This window comes from Paramisgurnus dabryanus, chromosome 22 (assembly GCF_030506205.2).
Source record: "Paramisgurnus dabryanus chromosome 22, PD_genome_1.1, whole genome shotgun sequence".
NCBI lineage: Eukaryota > Metazoa > Chordata > Actinopteri > Cypriniformes > Cobitidae > Paramisgurnus > Paramisgurnus dabryanus.
In genome coordinates, this window is record NC_133358.1 from 10,347,333 (window position 1) to 10,371,206 (window position 23,874).

The 23,874-nt window shown below is 39.2% G+C and overlaps 1 protein-coding gene and 1 long non-coding RNA gene across 3 annotated transcripts in view; one reads left to right on the top strand and one right to left on the bottom strand.

The window, feature by feature from the left end:
* The window catches only part of sugct (succinyl-CoA:glutarate-CoA transferase), a 154,727-nt gene that overhangs the window by 79,005 nt on the left and 51,848 nt on the right, over positions 1 to 23,874 (top strand). The window lies entirely within an intron of this gene.
* LOC141281403 (uncharacterized) lies at positions 5,190 to 6,606 on the bottom strand. Its single transcript, XR_012335687.1, has 2 exons — positions 5,817 to 6,606; positions 5,190 to 5,493 (listed from the first exon to the last, which is right to left on the bottom strand). It is a non-coding gene; the product is annotated as an uncharacterized lncRNA (long non-coding RNA).

Here is a 23,874-nt window from a genome sequence, read left to right on the forward strand (position 1 = left end):
CGGACAGTGCCAGCAACTGAATGAAGACTAAATTAATTTTTCGTGGTTCATGTTGTTAATCTCTGGATTTATTGAAAGTGTTGATAATAATTAATGTCTGTTAATAGTAAACACATTCTGTGTGTAAAGACATTGAATTCCATCTGAATTCTATACATTTGCAATTGTCAATCCCTATACCCCGTCTGATTCTCTAAATTCTCTTCTTTTGGTGATAAGAAACTCACCATCACTGGACTGTTTTAAGTGATCCTTAAAGACTTATCCTTTTAAAATAGCTTACTATTGCAAAATGATTATTACTAACTTGTTTACTTTTGTATGTGTATGTTCCTGAGAATCTCATATATTATGGTGCTTTGAGTTTTAGAAAGTGCATTATAAATAAAATTTATTATATCCCCTGCAGAAAAATAACAGCTAATACCAGCCTATGCTGGTTGACTGGTTTAACCCTCTGGGGTCTAAGGGGTTTTTAGGGCCCTGGAGAAGTTTTGACCTGCACTGACATTTGTGCTTTTTTTAGTTGCTTAAAAACATAATAATGGCAAAAGTCTTATAACACTGCATTCAGCACAAACTGGGCTACTATATTATATGATTAACATGTATGTACATGTTTGTATTTTTGAGAGAAAAATGTTTATGCGTGGTTTTTGAAAAAGAAAAAAATTTAAGTGACTGATATAAGTCCACAAAACTCATTCTAAACATGTTTTCCTAAAACTTTTCAAAGCAGGATCTAGTAGTCTAGAGTTTTTTCTTTAAAATGATGTGAAAATCATTCTGCTTACTCCTTCACATAACACAATATATTGATTTACAATTTCAAAGTCACTTTTTGGTTAGGAAGGCAATATGCAAGGAGGCTGGAAGCTCTTGAATAATCTGTGATTGACAATACACTGCTGAAGAACAATACACTTGCATAATGAGCTGCATAATGAGCCTTTAGGCAGGAATGTGAAGATGCCATTATTGTTAAGTGTTTGTTTGTGAAAGCAAGACAAAAGAAATGCCTTCACATGCATGATCCTGCATTAAATAAACTTACTGTGCAGAGATATACGCGAATAAACTGGGTTTTAGATGTGTTTAGATGCGTCTTAATACAAAGTGCGTCAAATATGATTGTGTGTTTGTGTATGCGTTTGGCCGTTGATCACGTCTGACGGAAGCACAAAGAAAACATAAGCGCATGGAGATAACTTTTATTTACTAGGCGAGAGTAACCAAGTAGATGTGATGTTTGCAATCGTCTTTTATAAGAATACCAAAAAGCGCGTCAAATGAGGCATCGTGTCTTTGTGTGTGCATTTGTACATCGCGTCACACCGTCGAAGCACACACACTTGCATCTTTTATAAGAACACCACAAAGTGCGTCAAATATGAGGCATCGTATGTTTGTGTGTGAGTTTGGACATCGCGTCACACAGACGAAGCACACACACTTGCATCTTAAGAATACCACAAAGCGCATCAAAAATGAGGCATCGTGTGTGTGTGAGTTTGAACATCGATCCTATCACACTGACGAAGCACACACACTCGCGTCTGTCTGGAGATTTAGGCGCGAGTAAACAGTTATGTGGTGTGTGCAATCGCATCTTTTATAATGATACCACAAAGCGCTTCAAATATGAGGCATTGTGTGTTTGTGTGTGCGTCTGGACGTCGATCGAGTCACACTCGCGTCTGGAGATAACTTTAGTTACAGTCACTAGTAAACAAGTAGATGTCATGTTTCCAGCACTCGGATTAAAACTCAACACAGCAGTGAATGGCTGCAGAGACGGAATGTCCATTGACTGTGGGGTTGATTAATGAATATGGATGATCTCTGCTCTTCTCTTCAATGGAGCGGGGCGTGGCTCATTATAGATAATGAAGCAACAGAAGAAAGACGGCACATCTCTCTCTTCTAATACAGTTAACAACGAATTACAATATTTGTTTTCGATTTCACTTACATCATTTAAAAGCAGACATTCGAAGCATTATGTAGACATTTATCTTTTGTTTGTATGACAAGTATTCGTTAAGTTACAGTTCATTTTTCTGACGTGTTTCTGAAAGGACTTCACTTAGGGAGAGAGAACAAAACGCGCATCATGTTTATTTTCTTAATTTTGCGAAAAGCACAACATTCTGTTTTTATTGGGAGTGGACAGAAAAAAACTAGACACTTTAACGTTTTAAATGATGTATAAATCATATCTGTATGTCCAAAATCAGCAGAGTTATCTAAGTCTCTTTGGGGAGTGATTAAAAAATAAAGAGTTTGAGGCGCCCGCGCCGCAGCCGACCCCAGAGTGTTAAGATGGTGTTCCAGCCTGGTTTTAGCTTAAGCTAGTATTAGAAGGATTTTTGCTTTTATACTGTAGCTGGTCAGGCTGATCACACCAGCCCAAACCAGCTTGACTAGGCTGGAAGCTTTGCCAGCTTGGCTATTGTGAAAGAAGCTGGTTTAAACTGGTCCTCCTAGCCTGACAAGATAAGACCAACTTTAAAAGGATTAACATTTTGTAGAAGTTTATCTTGTTCAGAGTGCTCAAATGACTATGATCCTGGTTGGTTGGTTACTGTTGCTTGAACTGGCCACTCTGTCCAGACAGCCGATGTTGGGTTTATTATGTCCCTACCACACTCTTTCTCCAAAGAGTTTCATTTATTATCCTGCATCTTTTGATAAGCATTGTAAGTTGAATTCATTGTCTTGACACACAGAATTTGTTTACTATTAACAAACATTTATTATTATTAACACTTACAATAAAATCAGTGAGATTAACAGAATGAAGCCCGACAAATGAAATGTCTTTATTCAGTTGCTGCCACTGTCAGGGGTGATATGTATGTTAAAATTCAGGGCTTTTCCCCTGGGCTTTTCAACTGAAAAAGTTGAAACAGCGCCATCTGCTGTTCTGGATTGCATGGTCCCATTTGTGAGAAAATCATGGTCCCATTTGTGAGAAAATCATGGTCCCATTTGTGAGAAAATCATGGTCCCATTTGTGAGAAAATCATGGTCCCATTTGTGAGAAAATCATGGTCCCATTTGTGAGAAAATCATGGTCACATTTGTGAAAAAATCATGGTAACATTTGTGAAAAAATCATGGTCACATTTACAAAACACAGTACATATTTGTAACACATCTGCATTTTCTCTCAAATTGCCTTTATTATTTGCAAAGCGTTTTCTGTTTGTTTGCGAGTCAAGTTTTCCCTTTGTAAAACAGATTGAGTTTGTTTGCAAAATGCTGTATTTGTTTGTAAAATATTGGCACAAAATTCGCTCCATAACTTAATGCCATCCTAGTTGTATATGACTACCTCTCTTCATCCAAACACATTTAGAGTTGAATAGTGCATACTGAATAACCGCCGCGTGTTTGAAGCCCATCCATCATCACATAAAGGAATTCATACAGTGGCAAGAATAAATATGTGTACCTTTTTGGAATTTTATGGTTTTTACATAAATTTGTCATAAAATGTGACCTGATCTTCATCTAAGTCAAGGGTATTGACAAACATAATGGGTCCTATTTTAACAATCTAAGCGCATTGTTTAAAGAGCACCTATTATGGGATACACGTTTTTAAACATCCTTTTGTGTGTAAGTGTGCATTAGTACATGCTAACGATATTCAAAAAGTACATACCTCAAAGAAAACGATGACGCGAGTTATCGTCTCTAATGTTCGAGGACTACAAAAAACACTCGGATTGTAGGCAACAGTTTACTTCCTGGGATTAGTGACGTAGATAAGACCAACATTATCATAGTTCAGCCCTCTCTGCTTTGCTTGGGTACGCCCTCAAAGACGAGGGTGGGGTGGGGAGCGCCGAGTCAGAAGAGAGCTAAAATGGCGGAGGTTGTGAGTCCCTGCTTTGACTCTGTTTGCAAACTCTTGTTTCATTGTTTAAGTGATTAAATCTCTCGAGTAGACGCTGTCTCTTTAGATGCGAGGGCAAAATAGCACTTTATGGACTTCCACAGAGGACATCATGTTTAATACGGTTCCGGAAAAATCCAGTCAGAAGTTGTTCACGGAGTTTTCACAATAACTGCTTCTCATGAACCGAAGCTGGATTTGCGCGACGTCTCCTCTTGAAAGTTGGATTACTGTGCACTTCTGGATCACAGACTGTAAGTATTCATGTTTATTATTTGCCTTTTACTGTACATTACGTAACCGGTAACCGGAGATTAACATAATGTGCGTAGAGCTAAGCTTGCAAGCTAATTGTTTTGTGTTGTAATACTGTATTTCATAAACAACGTACCATATTTACACACGTGTATGTTGAATTATGCAGGCTTTCGTTTTTTTTATCGATGTTGGTTTAGACATGTTTACAAACTTGCTAAGCTGCTAAGATAAATACAAATACAAATGCCAGCTAAACTGTTACCGGTAAAATTTGTTCTCATGATCAAACTCAAGAAACTCTAAGTACAGATGATTTGTTTAAAGTTATATGTATTTTACTGTTGTATTTACTTGAAGCTTTCTTAGATTTTGAAACGAAGTAAACACGTAATGTGTGTTGCTAATGTTGGGCCATGTAATATGTAATACATTTACGTTTTAATGAATAGTCTAACGATTTATAGTCATGGTACTCTATTGTTATAATATGTCTTTTTGACTGAATACATGTTTGTTTTATTTGTCTATATCTTAGATTCGCAGCTGTACACATCCTTCTACACATCATCACACAGTACAAGGAGTCAGACTGGCATATGAGGAGCAAAGGTGTTTAACACATATGATGTATTTAGCTAGTGAAACCACTACCAGTCTTAAATGTATAACTGATGATGACAAAGTTTTTTTTCTCTGCATAATCATAGGAACCCAGGCAGTAGCATTGTTTCACAATGTTTCCATCATCATCATCAGTGGATGCCTTTGCCGTCCGTAGCCTGAGGTTTCAGATTTGCAGCAAAAAAAATTGATTTTCTCATTTATTGGAATGCTGTGCAGGTATTTAAGTATTTTAGTAACTGTGTTAAATAAAGTAGTATTTACTTTTACAATAAATTAATTGCTTGTTTATATTTTACAGGTATTTGTACCTTGCAGCCATCCATTACAATGTCACCAAGCCGTAAAAAAAGCAGGAGAGGAAAAGTACAAGGCTATGTTCCCAAAACACACAAGTGACATACCGTAAGCAGTAATGTTTTATTTCAAATACATTCATAATTAAAAACTTAATGTATGAAGCAGGGAAATAAATGATCAAAACAAAAGATTTATTGACTGCAATATTTCTACAGTTATGTGGATGATGTGATCAGGCTTGTGTTTGATGAGGTATTTGAAGATAAGCTGAAGGAAACCCCGATTCCAATGGATCTGGCATCACAGTTTGAGAGACCTTCAAAGGAGGACGTGATTGCATGCCATCTTCAGTGCAGGGGTCGTCGAAAGCCAAAATTGTGACCGATCTGATCAGGAAGCTCCAAGCGTATCTGGAGAACAACACACGACAGGATGATAACCTTATAGTGTCGTCTTAGATAGCACCAGCTGACAAAGCTTTGATATGCCATTTATCTGAATAGATAGCTGTAAGAAATGAATTGAACAATTTTTGAAACAAGAGCACAATATGGTTACTAAAGTATGTTTATTTGTATATTGTTTAACATTTAAATATATATTTGTAATAAATAAAAAAAACTTTTGACTGACTATTATATTTTCTTTAAAGTTGCATCTTTTGTTCTTTTGGGTACTTTGTTACTATAATGATACTTTAGTGTTATTGGTTTAAAAATGTAATAAAACTTACTCTAGTCCTGCACCTCAAAGGCTTATAGTCGGTACAATAAATGTTCTGTGTGTAGGGATTTAGACAATTTGTGCAAAACCTGGATGATGAATCACGCAGGTAAGAGGCCCTGGAACCTGTTACATTCTCCTTAAAACCTAATAAGTAAAAACATAGCACTTATAAGTAAGCAGTTTTTCATAATAAACTTTACCATAGTGAAATAATGTAGAACATTCATTTCAATTAATACTTTCTTTGTGCTACATTTGGTGTTTCCATATAGTTTGCACAGTAATATAGTATGTAACAGTCTTTTATAATAAAGTTTACAATAGTAAAATAATGTTAATAAGTGAAATAGTTTTATAATCATTTCAACAAATACTTTCTATGTGCTACATTTGGTGTTTCCATATAGTTTGCACAGTAATATAGTATGTAAGCGGTCTTTTATAATAAAGTTTACTATAGTAAAATAATGTTAATAAGTGAAATAGTTTTATAATCATTTCAAATAAAACCTTCTATGTGCTACATTTGGTGTTTCCATATAGTTTGCAAAGTAATGTAGTACGTTATAATTACCTTTTGGATGTCTTTGCAACACATTTTCGTCTTCGTTTAGCATTCTGGCAGAGCTAAGGACACCTAAAAAAGTTAAATCCAATCGCGTTCATTGACGGAGATCGTTTATATCGTAACGCCGTCTGAACTCTCTGGATCGAGCTTGAAGTGGTAAGGCAGTACAGACACCATCGTTTATAGAGAAATATAGCGCTTGTTTACGTTGCCTGTGACTCTCAGTCAGAACTGGAAAATCCACGCGTAGTCAGGGGCGTAACCTTTCAAACACACACCGAACCCAGTTGACCAATAACAGTTGAGTAGTCATCTGACCAATCCGAATAAACTAGACATTTTGGGAGGCGGATACAGGAACTAAACCGAGCGTTTTCCAGACATGCAGAAATCGTTGAGGTATGTAAGCAATTTATAAGACTCACAGTGCATTAGTTCAAGTTTTAATAACATGTATGTACTATGGGATATTACAATAACGTGCTAACGTGCTAATTTATTAGCATAATTGGTGCTCTTTAAAGTGTCCGAATCCACTTTTGCTAATTTAACGACGGGAAAAATGGTTTGTGCGCCGAGCGCACGGTCGAAAAGGGTTGGCCCTTTTTTTAATGAGTAATGGGAGTATTTTGGACGTAACGTGAAATAAACCAATGAGAGTCTCAGCTCTCATCCCCTTTAAAAGCCAGTTGCGCTGGCACTATGTGTTAGGAACTACACAACACGGAATCCCAGAGCAGAGGGTTTTAATGGTATGTATAGGAGATCACACTCAATGTCTTCAGATGGTATGTATACGAGAAAAACACTCAATGACTTCAGATAAAAATGCAAAATGTATAAGAGAAAACACTCTGTGTCCATGTGAAAAAGGTGCGGGGAACTGGAAACACTGGAGAGGCGAAACACAACGATATCCTCTCGTCGGGCTCAGGTGTGGGAAAACTCAGCCGGACTGCAAGACAACCACACAGTCCGTCAACAGAGACGAGTTCCTGGCGGGGTACAGAGAGAGAGAGAGAAGCGGTCAGAGTCTTCAGCAGCACGCGCGCTGGACAGCGCACTGCAACAGTCTGGGTGATAAGCAGAATTACGCGCTAGAGCGCACTGCGGCTGTCAGCGTCTTCAGCAGAATTAAATCGTCCTGGAGATCATCAGCCAACCCCTCGACAAACTGCGCTCGGAGAGCCGCTTCATTCCAGTGGCAGGCAGCCGCTAGGGTCTTAAACTCGATGGCGTACTCGGTGACTGTGTGTCCTCCCTGAACCAGATGTGCCAACCGAGCCGCAGCGGCGTCCCCGCGCACTGAACGGTCGAAAAGCGCTCCATCTCCTCGCGAAACTTCTGAAACGACCGACAGCAAGGATCGCGGGCGTCCCACACGGCCGTAGCCCACTCGCGCGCCTTGCCAATCAGAAGGGTGATCACAAATGCAACCCGGGTGATCTCCAAGAAATAGCGGCGGGGCTGGAGGGCAAAAATCAAAGAGCATTGAGTCAAAAAAGCCCGACAGGAGGTAGGATTACCATCGTATGGAGGTGGGGCAGTAACATGAGGCTCCGTCTGCGATGGCAGGCTGAGTTGGGTGGCATCGGCACTGAGCTGGTCCAAACGTGAGGAAAGGTCCGACATACGGGCAGAAAAGTCCTCACCCTCCGCGGGATCCATTCTGGCAAGTTCGTCCTGTTAGGAACTACACAACACGGAATCCCAGAGCAGAGGGTTTTAATGGTATGTATAGGAGATCACACTCAATGTCTTCAGATGGTATGTATACGAGAAAAACACTCAATGACTTCAGATAAAAATGCAAAATGTATAAGAGAAAACACTGTGTCCATGTGAAAAAGGTGCGGGGAACTGGAAACACTGGAGAGGCGAAACACAACGATATCCTCTCGTCGGGCTCAGGTGTGGGAAAACTCAGCCGGACTGCAAGACAACCACACAGTCCGTCAACAGAGACGAGTTCCTGGCGGGGTACAGAGAGAGAGAGAAGCGGTCAGAGTCTTCAGCAGCACGCGCGCTGGACAGCGCACTGCAACAGTCTGGGTGATAAGCAGAATTACGCGCTAGAGCGCACTGCGGCTGTCAGCGTCTTCAGCAGAATTACGCGCACATGAGCGCACTGCGGCTGGACAGCGAAAGGTGTAGATAACGATAGGAGTTACTCTGACCGAGAGAATCCGAAGACTTGATGGAGGCCACACAAATAAGGAGAGACAGCCAGCAGGGCGGGGAATCTAACGGGGCAAAGGCAGCAGAGAGCACGGTGAAAATAATCTAAGAATAAACTTAGACACAACAAGAACTAGACTAGACAAGAACTAGACAGAGCTAGCGGGCAGGAACACACTAAGACGAACTTGCAAGGAACAGAGGAAGCGAGGGGAATTTAAATCAAACCGGATGGGCAAATAATAAGGATCAGGTGTGGGACGCCGGTGAGAAGAGTCGGAGATAATGAGGTCACCAGGTGGAAGGCGCGCACGTGTGGAGCTGTCAAAACATAAACACAACACAACACATGGTGAAACAAAGACAAAGCGGCCAATAAGACCGAAATCATGACACTATGTCTTATCCCTATTAAGATCACGGACTTTGTAAACTGAAAAACTAAGCGGAGGAAGAAGATCCCCAGTTTAGGATTAATGTTAAATAATTGTGTTGTTTTTCACTTTTATTGAAATTGTTATTTTTTATTAAAACCTTTAAAACCTGTTTTCTTTTAGTCATGGAATTAAAAAAGTAGGCTTTTAATTGCTTTAAATGTATGGCTATCCAATATCATCCAAAAATAATTTACAATTATGTAAGAAAAGGTTTGTACTCTAAAAATACTTTATTTGTAACAAAAAGGAGATAAAGAATTTACAAACGGCTCTCCGCACATTTCAGCACTTGGACAGCTTCAGTTTTTTTAAGCATTACTTAAAAATGTTTCTGATCTCACCATATCCACAGAGTCATCATATACAATAAATCCGTGAGTTAGCATTAAAAAAAAAAAAACATTTTAAAACAGATGCATTTGTTTAAAGCAAAGCATTTATTTACTTACCAGGCTACAGGTGAAGCAGCTCTTTTTGTCTTCTAACGTCTCATAATTAGTCCTCATTTATGTCCAAGAGACTCAATAATAATCTTTTACATTCAATCCTTTAATCTTTCATATTTAAAAGCATTTTTGTGTTGCTGCGCATTCATGTATGTGATAAGCAAACCCACGTTGTCGTCCCGTTTATAGGCACACATTACTAATGCGCTCTTTAAATAACAAAAAACATATTGCGCCATTGACTTTAGACTTTAGAGCAGGTTTTTGTTGGTCAATGGCGTAGTCTATTTTAGTTGCCTCAAAATAGCAACGCGCCAACAATGCGCCTGAACACACCTCGTTTTCAGACCAAAACGCCCATGGGCGCAAAAGGGGGCGCAAATGCATTTGCTGTTTAATCAACGTGGCGCTAACCGTGAAAATGATAATTGCGCAGGGTGGAAACTAGCAAAAGACACTTGCGTCGCGCATTGCGCTGCATTGCGCCGGGTGTAAGATAGAGCCCTTGATATCCCCAAACCTTTTGCATCACGTTATGGAAGGGCCAAGCTCCCACTGCCAGCCACAACAACAAAACAAACGGAGAAATAAAAGATGAAAGACGATCTCCGGGAGAAATTAAGGTAGGGAATTTGTGAATAGATAATACAAACGCTGCTTTGTAAATGTTGAAAATGTTTATCATTATCCTTTCTCTATATTAATGACCAGGTGGTTTCTATGGTTCATTCGCATATGTTGTTGCCAGTTTACAGGGCGATGTAATCTAATGGCTGTTTCCAAGCACTTTTATGCTGAAATAAAGCCTCTTTTTATTTACATTACAAATGCCTAGTAGTGGGTGGCGGTGCGCGTTGTAAAAATAGATGCAGTGTTGCAGGGCGGGCAAAATATTTTTTCATAAAAGCGGGACCCTAGTGTACGGCACTCTTCAAGTCAATCCATAGCATCTCTATTGGGTTGAGGTCTGGGCTCTGACTTGGCCACTCCAAAACCCAATTTTGTTTTTCTGAAGCCATTCTGTTGTGGACTTCCTGCTGTGTTTTGGTTCGTTGTCCTGTTGCATCACCCACCTTCTACACGGTTTCAGCTGTCGTACAGACATTCTCACATTATCCTGAAAAATTGTCTGATATAGTTGGGAATTCATCTTCCCCTCAATGATTGCAAGCTGGCCAGACCCTGATGCAGCAAGGCAGGCCCAAATCATGTTTCCTCCACCATACTTTACAGTTTGGATGATTTTTTTCATGGTGATATGCCGTGCCCTTTCTTCGTCAGATGTAGTGCTGTGTGTTTTTCCAAATATCTTAGTTTCATCAGTCCACAAAACATTTTGCCAATACCGCTTTGGAGTGTCAGTGTGCTCTTTTGCAAACTTCAGGCGTGTTCAGCAATGTTCTTTTTAGAAAGCAGTGACTTCATTCGTGGTGTCCTGCCGTGGATACCCTGCTTGTTCAGTGTTAACGTATTGTAGACTCATGAACAGAGATGTTAGCAAGTTCCAATGATGCTTCAAATCTTTAGCTGTCATTCGAGGTTGCTCTTTACCTCATTGATGAGTCTTCGTTGTGCTCTTGGTGTGATTTTGACTGGGCGCCCACTTCTTGGTAGAGTAACAACAGTCCCAAAGCGTCTCCATTTGTAGATTGTTTGCCTAACTGTAGACTGGTGAATTTTTTTTGAGAATCGTGACACCCTTGTGAACACGTATTGAATGAATGGTGGCATGCCTGCTCCATGTTGATGTGCAGTATGAGCGGTGATCGTTCTAACATTCGGAGAACCAATAAATGCTTGCTACCATTTAAAAAAAACTTCAAACACACGGCCACAATTTAGTATAACTAAATGTACACCTGGAAAGGCAAAGTGAGTAAATTATGAGCTAATTTTCATTTCTAGGTGAACTACTCCTTTAATGTGTACCCAAAATTAAACAAATTAAACGTCATCTCAGAAAACACATCGTCCTATTCAATTATAAATACAGTATGAAATCAAAAAACATCAAAACATATTTAAAAACTTTAAGTACATAAAAGCAAGTACAGATTAGTCAAAAACACCTAGTATAAAGTGGGTCCACTGATATAATATTGTATGTTGGGTTTGTGTAATGTAAGTACAGAATTAAAAAAGCAACGTTGTTAAACAGCCTTTAGAGATAGTTGCTATTTGGGTGACCAGATATATTGAAACTGTGATTCTGTTTGTTTTATTGATGTCATTTAGACGTTTCTTTCTGGCTCAAAACACGCACTTAATGCTGTGATCATATTGGTACACATTATGGAGAACTTTAAAGTTCAAATAATATAAAAAGAGGGGAGTTGAGTCACATCCTCATTAAGCTTTACTAAAACATAACTTCACTATAAACTTTAAAAGAGCAGTACCAGTTTTAGCTCTTCAGTTTGGGTTTGCTAACTAAGAAAGCCATTATCAGAACACAGGTATTTTTAAACATCCTCCTGGTTTATGTACGTCTGATGTTTTTTTCTTGTCTCTGCACTTCGTCACGCTGCCCCTTCCCAAATGTTTGTGGTCTGATGGATGAATCTCACACAAGCTCCAGGCACTTAAAAGCTTGTCCTGTGTTCCAGTCCTATCCCATGAGAACATGGCAGAAATGTGTGTGTGACTCAGTCCAAATCTTCTCTTAGTAAATGTCAATAGGCGGATTATACAATACCATATTTATGTTGAATTAAAAAGCATTGTTGAAAAATGCTCATTTGTTGATTTGAATACCATCCAACCAAGTAATGATCTGTAGATCTGTTTATGGCTCCTGGTGTTTTTTCTTCAGGACATAGCAGAGGCATTTGGCAAGGCACTATCTACTGTAGTCCATTTTGTAGTTTTTGTCTGGCCAACAATCACCCAGTATGAAAGTGTATGACCAACATGTAAATCCCCTGACCAAGCAGTGTCCAAAAAATGGTCCCTGGCTGTCAAAAAGGGCCTAATATGTACAATTTAGGTATAGATGCGTATACATTTGATACCAATATATACATTTAAGGTACTAATATGAACTATTTAAGTGCAAATGTGTATTTTTTGACAAGGTTACTGCCCAAGTGAGTGTCTGGGACCATTTTTTGACAATTTTTCCACCAGAACTGACAATCAAATCATGATATATAGCCAACTCTTGCTGTTTTTACACAATATATGCCTCAGATATCAGTGAACAAACTGTACTTTAGGCAGTCCTTGACTTCCCGTCTGAGACTAGAAACCTGCTGGAGTGAAGTGGGAACCATCAGAGATCCCAAAAAAATCTGTTTTAGGGAGTGAAGGGGAACTGTGAATGCAAACATAAACAAAATGTCGGAGCCAGAGGGCCTTTTCCACACAAGTATGAGTTCAAATTTTCTCCTGTCACGACAACAGCAAAGTTTAAGTACATACAGGACAAGCTTATGAGCAATTTTATTTACTGCTGGATGGATGTGCTTTTTGTGTGTCTTTGTTTTTGTTAGCACTTGTCGATATGAGAGTTGCGTTTTAAGGATATCAAACTAAACGAAGTAAATTCATTGTGCATAGTGTAGTTCTTACTCTTTTATCTGATCATCCAGTTGTTGTCTGCTTGGTCAGCAGTAGCTCTACATATGCACAAGGCATAGATGAAGGTACTGGCTCATTTAGCCAAGTGACCATTCCATCAACTGGCCCAAATCTTGCTTGTTCTGGCCCAGGGACTTGTCAGCTTTTGTTGTGCCCTTCGCAAATATGACAAACCCATGGCAGGTGACTCAAAATGACAAATCAAAGCAAATTCAAATAGTTGCATTACAGGAGTATGCAGTTTGTTGCAATGTGCATGCATCAAACGTATGTATACACACACACACAAGAGTCTAAGAAATGATGCTTTGCAAGGCTGTCCATTAGAGGTCTTCTCAGGTCCAAAGAAATGTACCCAACCCGAAATGACCCGGATCGCTTTATACCCTAACCTGAACGTGCATAAATAATTTTTTTTTTTAAGAACGACCCGACCTGAGACAAAACTAGAGAAAATTAGACCCGAGTCCGGCCCGAACCGGTTGCAATTTTTTTTAACCCGAATGTAAACGGCACTGACGTGTGTGCAAGTCTGTTGCCCCGCACGCAGAAGTCAGACAGAAAGAAACCTTGCTGGTCTCGCAACCAATTTGGCGAGGTGCTCCATTTGTTTTACTTTATTATCTGACGATGACACCAAGGTAACCGGTAATTAATCTACGGCCAGCCACACAATGTCGCAAGCGCTCTTGGCAAACAGAGGAAAGGTTTGAAACGGACACTGACGCACACATGCGAGAGAGTTCAGGTCTGCGGGTCTGTTTGGCAAAAACACATAAATTACCCAATGCCTCTATTATTATACGCGGCCCGTGTCCGAGTCACACGTGAAACTTTTAGACCCAAGACCCGATCGGACCTCAGGGACCTCAGGTTTTCGGATCTTAGTGGACCTGTGAAGACCTTTACTGTGCATTCGACTGTGCGTAAAAAACAACTATAGTTGAGGCTTTAGAAAGCAAAACACTTTCATCTACCTCAGCTGACCATAAACTAAAGCAAAGCTACCGTAAGAGGTGTGGCACTGCTACTGTTTTGTGTCTTTTGTTACAGCAGTCTTTTTGTGGCTCATTGTTACCCAATAATTTTACGTTTTAATTTCAAGAGATGATTTTTAATTTTTTCAAATTATAAACGAACCATTTCTTAACACAGGTTTGCTTTAGAAACATTGGAGTTCAATAAGATTCCTCATTTGGCAAATCTGAAAGGGAAAGTTCACCCAAAAATAAAATTTCTGTCATCTCACCCTCTTGTTGTTCTCAACCTGTATTAATTTCTTTATTCTGTTAAACACAACAGAAAATATTTTGATAAATGATGGTAAGCACACAGTTGATGGTACCCATTGACTATAGTAGCAAAAACAAATATTGTGGAAGGGTACCGTCAACTGTGTTGCTACAATTACTTATCAAAATATCCTCTTCTGTGTTAAACAGATTAAAGAAACTCATACAGGTTTAGAACAACACGAGGGTGAGTAAATGATAACAGATTTTTCATCTCTTTAAATATGAAATGTGTCATTTGTTTTAAAAAGAGGATATTAGTCGTTTAATTTACTAAAAAGCTACGACTCTCTGGATTTAAATAAACATGTTCAGTAAAGCATCCTGACCGAGCCAGCTACTGTAAAAGGATTAGTCCATTTTCTTAAAAAAATCCAGATAATTTATTCACCACCATGTCATCCAATATGTTGATGTCTTTCTTTGTTTAGTCGAGAAGAAATTATGTTTTTTGAGATAAAAATTCCAGGATTTTTCTCATTTTAATGGAATTAATGGACCCCAACACTTAACAGTTTTAATGCAGTTTAAATTGCAGTTTCAAAGGACTCAAAATGATCTCAAACGAGGCATAAGGGTCTTATCTAGCAAAATAATTGTCATTTTTGGCAAGAAAAATAAAAAATATGCACTTTTAAACCACAACTTCTCGTCTTCCTCCGGTCCTGTGATGCGCCAGCACGACCTTACGTAATATGTCATCACATCAAGAGGTCACGGATGACGTATCGAAACTACGCACTAGTGTTTAGAAGTGTGGAGAAAGAGGACCGTTTTTACATTTATGTATGAGGAATGATATTAATTAATGTCTTTGTGTCAGTTTATTGTTTAAAATGGTCCGCAAATGTGCGTTTCATATACGTAACACGTGACCTTTCGGCGTTATTACGCAATTATGTGAGGTCGCGCTGGCGCTTCACAGGACCGGAGATAGACAGAAGTTGTGGTTTAAAAGTGCATATTTTTTCTTTTTCTTGGCAAAAATGACAATTATTTCACTAGATAAGACCCTTATGCCTCGTTTGAGATCATTTAGAGTCCTTTGAACTTGCAATTTTAAACTGGATTAAAACTGTTAAGGGTTGGGGTCCATTAAAGTCCATTAAAAGGAGAAAAATCCTGGAATGTTTTCCTCAAAAAAACATAATTTCTTCTCGACTGAACAAAGAAAAACATCAACATTTTGGATGACATGGTGCCGAGTAAATTATCTGGATGTTTTTTTTTTTTTTTTAAGAAAATGGACTAATCCTTTAACAACATTTAACAAGAGTGGCATGAGTTTGGGGCAAGTCTGTCTGTTTGGCTCACCAATGGCTGACAATTGTCCCATGTTCATTAAACGTATTTAAAAGTGATGGTTTGAGGAGCAACTTCATAAACTAACAGCTTTTGTAGACATAATGCAACTTCCAGTAGACTTACACATAGAATCAATAACAACAGAGTCATTTTAAAGTAGTTTATTTCTTATTTTAACAAGGGAAATAAATGAAAAGTAAATATCACAGAGAAGCAAATTTTTGTATATGCAAGATTCCTTGCACACTATATTTCAAGACCTTTTTTATTTTGATGATTCAGACTAACAGCTCAAAAAAATAAAAAAAGCAGTTTCTTAAAAAATTGGAATATAATTCTCAAACTTTGGATCACTGGGCACCACTTCAGTTCTTTTTCTCCTTAGCCCAGTTGAGACGCTTCTGACGTTGTTTCTTGGTTCTATGAAGGTGACAGTTGTAGCCCATTTCCTTAAGACGTCTGTGTGTGGTGTCTCTTGATGCACTGACTCCAGCTTCAGTCCACTTCTCTTCCAAGTTCTTGAGTCTGCTTTTCCTAACAATCTTTCCAAGGCTGCAGTCATCTCTTGGCACTTTTCCATTGCATAGTACCTGATGGTTTGGTTCGGGTCAGCTTACTTTAAGGGCTTTTCCACTGGGTACTTTTTTAAGTACTACCTCGGTTTGGCTTCCAAGCGAGCTGAGCTGATACTAAAACATGATGTGATACAGTGTAGATCACTGATTGGTCTGAGAGAATCGTCACTACCAGCGTCATTGCTAAACGGAAGATCAGCAATGTCTCGAGCAAACCTGTTGTCATCTGTGCTTTGTTGTAAGTTCCCAAACTCCCTTTTATAAACATCCACATGTGGAGGAACACTATACCAGTGTTTTCCTTGCAGTTTGTAGCAACTTTTAGCGGAACGCATCTGCTTGCTAGTGCATCTTTTTCTACCACGCTTTTTCCTTCTAGTCAATTTTGGCCTTTAATAACCCATCAGCAGGGCCACAGGCCTAATGCTGCATTAACACCAGCTGCGGTAGAGGCGGAAAAAATGCCCTATTCGTGTGTAGTTGGACGCTTGAACATTTGAGTTTACTCGCTTCATTCGCACGTGAAAGCCGCGCGTGAAATTCTAGTCATTCGAGACATTCACGCAGAAATTTGGGACATGGGAGGGACTTCTGCGAATCTGATGATACTCCGCTCGCTTCCTGTTATTATGTCACTACTACAGCAAGGTTCTGATTGGTTAACGCGGCGCGGAAATCCACCGAAGTTTTGATTTTTCAACTCCACGCCATTCGTGGCTTCTGCGCGTTCCGCGCCATTCATGCCACAGGTTGCCTTATCGCGTCTTTGCATTGACTTAACATGTAAATCACTCGCGCTTGCCGCCTCATAATGCCTCGATGCCACGCCGCATGGAAGCAGTAATTCATGCAAAATAATACCCAACAAAGTATTGCGCACATAATGGTACATAGTTTGAAGATCTTGAAAATTTCTGTTTGTAAATCATCATTTGAGTGATGTTTGATAAAATATTTACATTTTTTGAGAAACTGAATGTTAAAGTCATCAAAATTAAAACACAAAATGTCTTGAAATATTTGAGTAATATTGCATATACAAAAGTTTGCTTTTTTTCCGAATATAACTACAAAAAATAGAGTACTTTTTCATGATATTTTTACATTTTAAAGATTATTTAATAATTTTGATGTATTAAATCTAATGCATATCAACTATTATACTATTATACTACTATATGTTAGATAAAGGTCCTTGAATTCTTGCCTGGCTACCAAACCTCTCCACACAACAGTAATCCTTACTCGTCGCCTCCCCTCGTCTTTAGCAATCCAAACATTTTATATTCAGCAAGCTATTTGTTTCTGAGATCAGTTTAGCCACTAGCCTGACCGATAAAAAATACAGCCTGAAAGTTCACTTCGGTTTAGCCGCGTAACTGCGACAACACGTTTGTGTCCAATGAAACTGTCTAAAATACGAAACTAATAATGAAAACCTCTAGATCCAGTCCTTTTAAAGCATCATTAATTGATCAACCTTTTTGGTAGCTGTATTCTTCCGGGACACACCCTTATGCCGAAAGGTCAAAGAGAAAGACTAAAGACAATGGGTGATTCATTTTAGTACTGTAACTGTACTGAGTATCAAAATTGTAATGGAAGATTATTCTTGTGAAAGCAATAATATCCCATATTAGTTACAAGCATTACTGTGTCTGCTCCTTTTCGGTTTGTGCAAGATCCACACCCTTTGTCCTGAGGTCTGCTTGTTTACTTCTGTTTAGATTTACTGCAAATTGTACTGTCACAAAACGTAACATTGACTTAAGATATAAATAACATAATCAGACTACACAAATATAAACACAATGGCGACCCTTTGTGTATGTAGATAAAAACGTCTCATTCTAAGGCAATAAACACATAACGGTTCATTATGAAAGGTCTATATATTATACACCCCTGATAATTTAGTTTTGGATATTATTTAGCATTTCTGTCAAGAGATCCTTCTTAAAATTACACACTGCACCTTTAACAATACTTTCTTAATAGCGCACAGATGTGATTCATAAAATGAATGTACGCATAGAAAACGCTTGTACCCCTCACTTTCAGACGTGAAATCTAAAAAAATATGCTTGAAATGGTCTGCAGCTGGACAGTTGCAGATCTCCGCCTTTCAACGATGCCTAATCAATGTCATTGACAAATAAAAGAGCACCTGTCAATGTTTAAACCGTTTTCGAGCAGCAAGAATGGCTAATAGTTCCAAAAACCTGCAGCAATCAGGCAAGAAAAAGTGCGTACGTCTGCTCATGCCCTGACGTGGTGCTCAGCAGTTTTCTACGTCAATGACCGTTTTTATAAATATGGACTTTGCTGTGGATTTTTGCGATTTATGCAATGAAAAAGAGCCATTATAAAGCATGCATTCGCACAGAATTGATCGTAAAGTGTGCGTACTCATGCTTTATAATGGCACTTTTCCATTGCATAGTACACCACGGTTTGGTTTGGGTCGGGTCAGCTTACTTTTGGGAGCTTTTCCACTGGGTGCAGTATGTAGTACTCTACCTTTTTTTTGTACCACCTCGGTGGGTGTTCCAAGCGACCTGGGCTGATACCAAAATGTGACACGAAAACACTGTAGATCACTGATTGGTCTGAGAGAATCGTCACTACCAACGTCATCACAATAATGTAAAAGATTAGCTTTGCCTTCGTGCTAGCTTGCGCTGTCTCAGGCAAACATGTTGTCTTCTGTGCTTTGCTTTAAAGGTGCAGTGTATAATTTTTAGAAGGATCTCTTGACATAAATGCAAAATATTATACAAAACGATATGATCAGGGGTGCATAAAGACCTTTCATAATGAACTGTTATGTTTTTGTTACCTTAGAATGAGATGTTTTTATCTGCACACACCGAGGGTCCCCTTACATCAGGAGTGGGGAACCCTGGGTCCTCGATGGCCACTGTCCTGCAGAGTTTAGTTCCAGCCCTAACCAAACACACCTGAATTTAATTTCCAAGTAATCCTGAAGACTTTAATTAGATTTTTTAGGTGTGTTAATTGGGGTTGCAACTAAACTCTGCAGGACAGTGGCCCTCCAGGACCAGGGTTCTCCACCCCTGCCTTACATGGAAGTTGCCATTTTGTGCCGCCAGAAGCCCTTAAGCCCTCCGGTGTGGCTAATATAGCTTCTCTATGCGTTTCAAAAGCGAGGGGTGAGCAGTGGACTGAGCCGTTGGTTGCAATGCGCAATCTCACCACTAGATGCCGCAAACATTTACACACTGCACCTTTAAGTTCCCAAACTCCCTTTTAGCGATAAAAAACATCCACAGGTTGAGAATCAGGAACACCATACCAGTTTTTCTTCCAGACTTGCAATTTGTAGTGGCACAGTCGTGATGCGTACGTCACGAGTGTTTGTACAGAAACTGTCATGTGAGACAGAGATAGTAATAAACGCGATGTGCAAACATCTATTTGTGGTGACCAATTTTAATTTTGTGGTGGCCTGAGAAATAACGTTAAATGAATGTATGGGAATGTACAACGGCGATCTCACTTGTATGATGTCACAGCAGTAGGCAGCGCAAATATAACGACACGCCTATAATCCCTCCCACTGCGAAGTGATACTAAACTCGATGGAAAAGCTAAGCACGCCAAAGTGAGGTGAGGTGAGGTGACCCGACCTGACCCAAACCAAACCGTGGGGTACCATGCAATGGAAAAGCGCCATAAATGAGGCCCCTGGAGTATGGTTGGACTTGAAAATGGCTGTATATCTCCTTGAAACCTGACTAAGTTTGAACAGAAAATTTGCAGTGACCAGATGTAGAAAAGCTGATAGAGACCAATCCCTATAGAGAGTCAAGACTTGAGTGTCTGCCAAAGGTGCATCTACTAAATACTTGGTGGTTTAAATGCTTGTTTTGGGATGCTGATTCGTTGACAGGCATGCTGTATTTTTGATAAAACACATCTATAGTATGAGCTAATATCTGTATTGCTGCTCAGCACTCATAACCGATTGCTATAGATCAATAGTATCAGTATGGACATTTATTGGTACATGTAACACAAAATGGACCAACCAGTATACCATCATCTGTTGTTTTCAGTGGACTGCACATTTATTGAGCTGTGACCAGTCGGGGAGCTGCAGGAAAGCTTGACATTCCCCTGTATCTGGGTCAGACCTCTGTCCTTAGCTCACCTCCACGGTTTGCCGTTTCGCCAGCCTCTCAAACAGACTTTCCCACCTTTTCCAAAGTGCAGCATGCTGTATGTATGCGAGCCTACGTTAGTGTCTGGGTTGCTGGATTTACAGCAAAAATATTTCATCACCGCCTGACTTGAACCTGACAAACCAGTTCTCAAAAAGGACATGTTAAAAGCTTAATATCTTCTATCATCTCATAACATCATTTTTCAGAATCGTTGCAAATGTAATGCAGTCATTGTGTGACCCCATCCGAACTGTCATTTTTGTAGAAAAGTGAAATGTAATCTGACATCAAATCAGAACTTCAAACATCACATTTTGCATATGGATTTGTTCACAGAAGTATCAATATTACAACCCTAAGGTGTCCTCATTGAAATGGTGGCAAGACTTCTTGTCTAGGCTGACGTTACACAATATGTCTCAAGTGATTATAGCCCGAGTGAAGTAATTTTGTTTGAATATTAGATTTTCGATTGGGTACGTCTGTTCTTTTTTGGAAGTGGCATGTCGTGGCTTGTCACACAATGTTGTTTGAAATGCAAGATTGTCCCACTTCTACACAGAGAGGTGGTTCATGTGGTTATAAAAGAATAATTGTGAGGGGAAAACAGGTTTCGTTTAGAGAATTGGAACTGTCCGCTCTGTCCGGCCTACATGTTTCTTCTGGCAGATGATTGTGCACACTTTTCAGAAGTAATATATAAATATTACTCCTGAAAATATCATATATAATAATGTGTAAAGCCAGTAGATGCTGACACAAACAGATTTTCCCCAGTAACCCTGGACTATAACCCAGATAGCAATGAGTCGGCGGACCACCGGCGGTGCTCTGGAGGCAGTAAGCGTCATAAGGGCGTAATCGCAAACAGGTCTGACAGCGGACCGCCGGCGGCAGCCGCTTTTGCATAAATTAAGCAGTCGGGCAAATCGCAAGAAAGGGGAGTGACGTATTCGGCGGCAAACGTTTCATCCCCGCCAGCAGGACGCACCTATAGCCGACAGCTTAGGGCTGGCGGCAAACTGAAGTCCTGCGTATATTTTTTGCTATCTGGGAAAGTGGCAACATTTTGAAAAGTTTGTTGGAAAAGTGTTAAAGGGATACTTCAGCCAAATATCAAAATTACCGCATGATGTACTCACCCTCAAGAAATCCAAGATACAAATGTCCAACATCTTTCAGACGAACACATTTGGAGTTATTTTAGTAAATATCCTTGCTCTTCCAAACTTTATAATGGTAGAAAACAAGGATCAGAAACCAACTTCTGACTTCAAACCCCCCAAAAAGTGCAAACTCAGAAGATTCACGAAAGAGGCGTGTGGATACTTTTTTGGGCTTCAAAGTCAGACTTGTTCCCTCTTCCCTGTTATATACTGTTATAAAGCTTGGAAAAGCAAGAAGATTTACTAAAATAACTCCAAAAGTGTTCGTCTGAAAGATGATGGGCATAAGTATCTCAGATTTGATTTTGGCTGCAGTATTGCTTTAAAAAACGCAGTTTCTTGAACAGTACACATTTGTATTGTGTCAGTTTTATGTCTTGTATTGTAGTGCAGTGTATTTTGTTGTTAGTACAAACCAAGTGTGCCGCACAAGCCCTGAAAAGTGAAGCCATAACGTCTCGATTGCCCCCCAGTGACTGGTCCCAGTATAGGTCATAAACCCCGCCTCCCCTATGTTATTCAATGGGATTTGAGACCAACTAAACAATTTTATTACTCTTCAAATATCTTTTCCGAAGCTGGTTTCTGTCATTTATTGTAGTTTTTATCACGCTGATGTTTGTTTTTAAAATAAGTTTGTTTTTAGTTATTTAATGCTTTAGAAACGGTGGTGTGACATCATGATTGATAGCTCTGATATGAGCATTCTGCGAGAGTGAGGGCGGGGCCTTGATTTTGCGGCTTTACTTCCTGCTCACTCCTGCGCAGGATTGGTCCCGAAATTGTTACTGCGCAGACTCAAGACCCAGGATGTCAGCGTCGTATCGTGACACTGGCCGCTTCACTTTTCACCAATGGAAGAGAGCAAACGGGCGTCGTCCATCTTTTTTTACAGTCTGGTACAAACATGCTATTGTTGTTTTGGTTATACTCTTGCATGCCTAAAGAGTGAATTGACACATGCGCACACTGTCACTGTTGTATCAGATTTGCGTTTTTTTGTTTACACAGAGACGGCAATATGTTGTTTTCAAAAAAATTGCACTTTGAAAACCGTTTCCCAAAATGTCATCGTCGTTTACACGTAAACAGCCCCCGTGTCATGTAAAGTCTGATTACTGTAACCTGGTAAATCAAATAATATAATCAAATGAAAATGTACAATAATCCTCTTTCAGTCATTTGTATTGCATTTTTTCCCTTTTCCTTTGGATTATTAGAGAATAAAGAATAGATAGAGGTGGGAATGGGATTGGATTTAAACTTGTGTCCCAATGAGCACAGTTCGTACAATATGAGTCAAAGTACAGTACATACCCTACCCACTGTGCCATGTCTCTTACGTACTTAATCACAGTAATCACATCTCAATTAGCTTACAACTATATAGTTACAGTTTTTTTGGCATTACACTACATGACAATTAAACTAATTCATAGCTTTTGGTAAATATGAACTTTATGAAAAGTCAGCAGTGATGAAAGGATGTCTTGGGTAATTCATATTGATGTCTTAATCTCTAGCATGTAGGAAATGAAAAATTGATTTTTTTACAAAAAGGTGAAATGTGTGCAGTCCATATACTGTTATAACAATAGGGCTTTGCACCCACTCATTCTGGCCTGCTCCTCATGCTCGGGCCCTAATAATGGAATCAAGCACACAGACTCTTTGTCAGACCTGAAGCCCTCTTGTATTTTTGAGCTTTGGTGTACCGACTTTATAAATATTTCTTCTGCTCTCATTTTTTATTCATAGCAGTAACTTGGTAAATTTAACCACATGTTTTCTGTTCCCAATAAGAGAATGGTACTCTCAGGTCTGTTTAACACATTTGACCATGAGTAGATTTGTTCCACCGGATTTGGCTTTGGACAAACAATATGTGTTCTGGTTTGAGAAACATTCACAACCATAAATAAAGTTACGATAATGTTAAGTGCAAGTTTTTCATTCAGGCCTTTATTGTCTCCTCCAACACTCTATCATAAATTTAGCTTTTACTGCTTGCTCGAAGTGTCATACACTATGAACATACTTTACTCCCGGGTCAAGTTATGAAGTACACCATATTTAACTTTCTACTGTCTCGTAATGTCAGCATAAATAATATTCCTTCCTTCTTAATGAGACACAACGGCTTCTCCCCATTAAATAAGAACAGACACCGTCTCCTACCTTTTTTTACCTTCTCGCCTGTCTTTTTCGTTTGCTGTTCTTGAAACTACAACAGACTTTTAGGTGTCAACACATACTAAAGTTAATAATAAATACCAGAGCTTGGAATTGAGGATTATAATAAGAAAAACTAAACATTGGGCCATATCGTTTA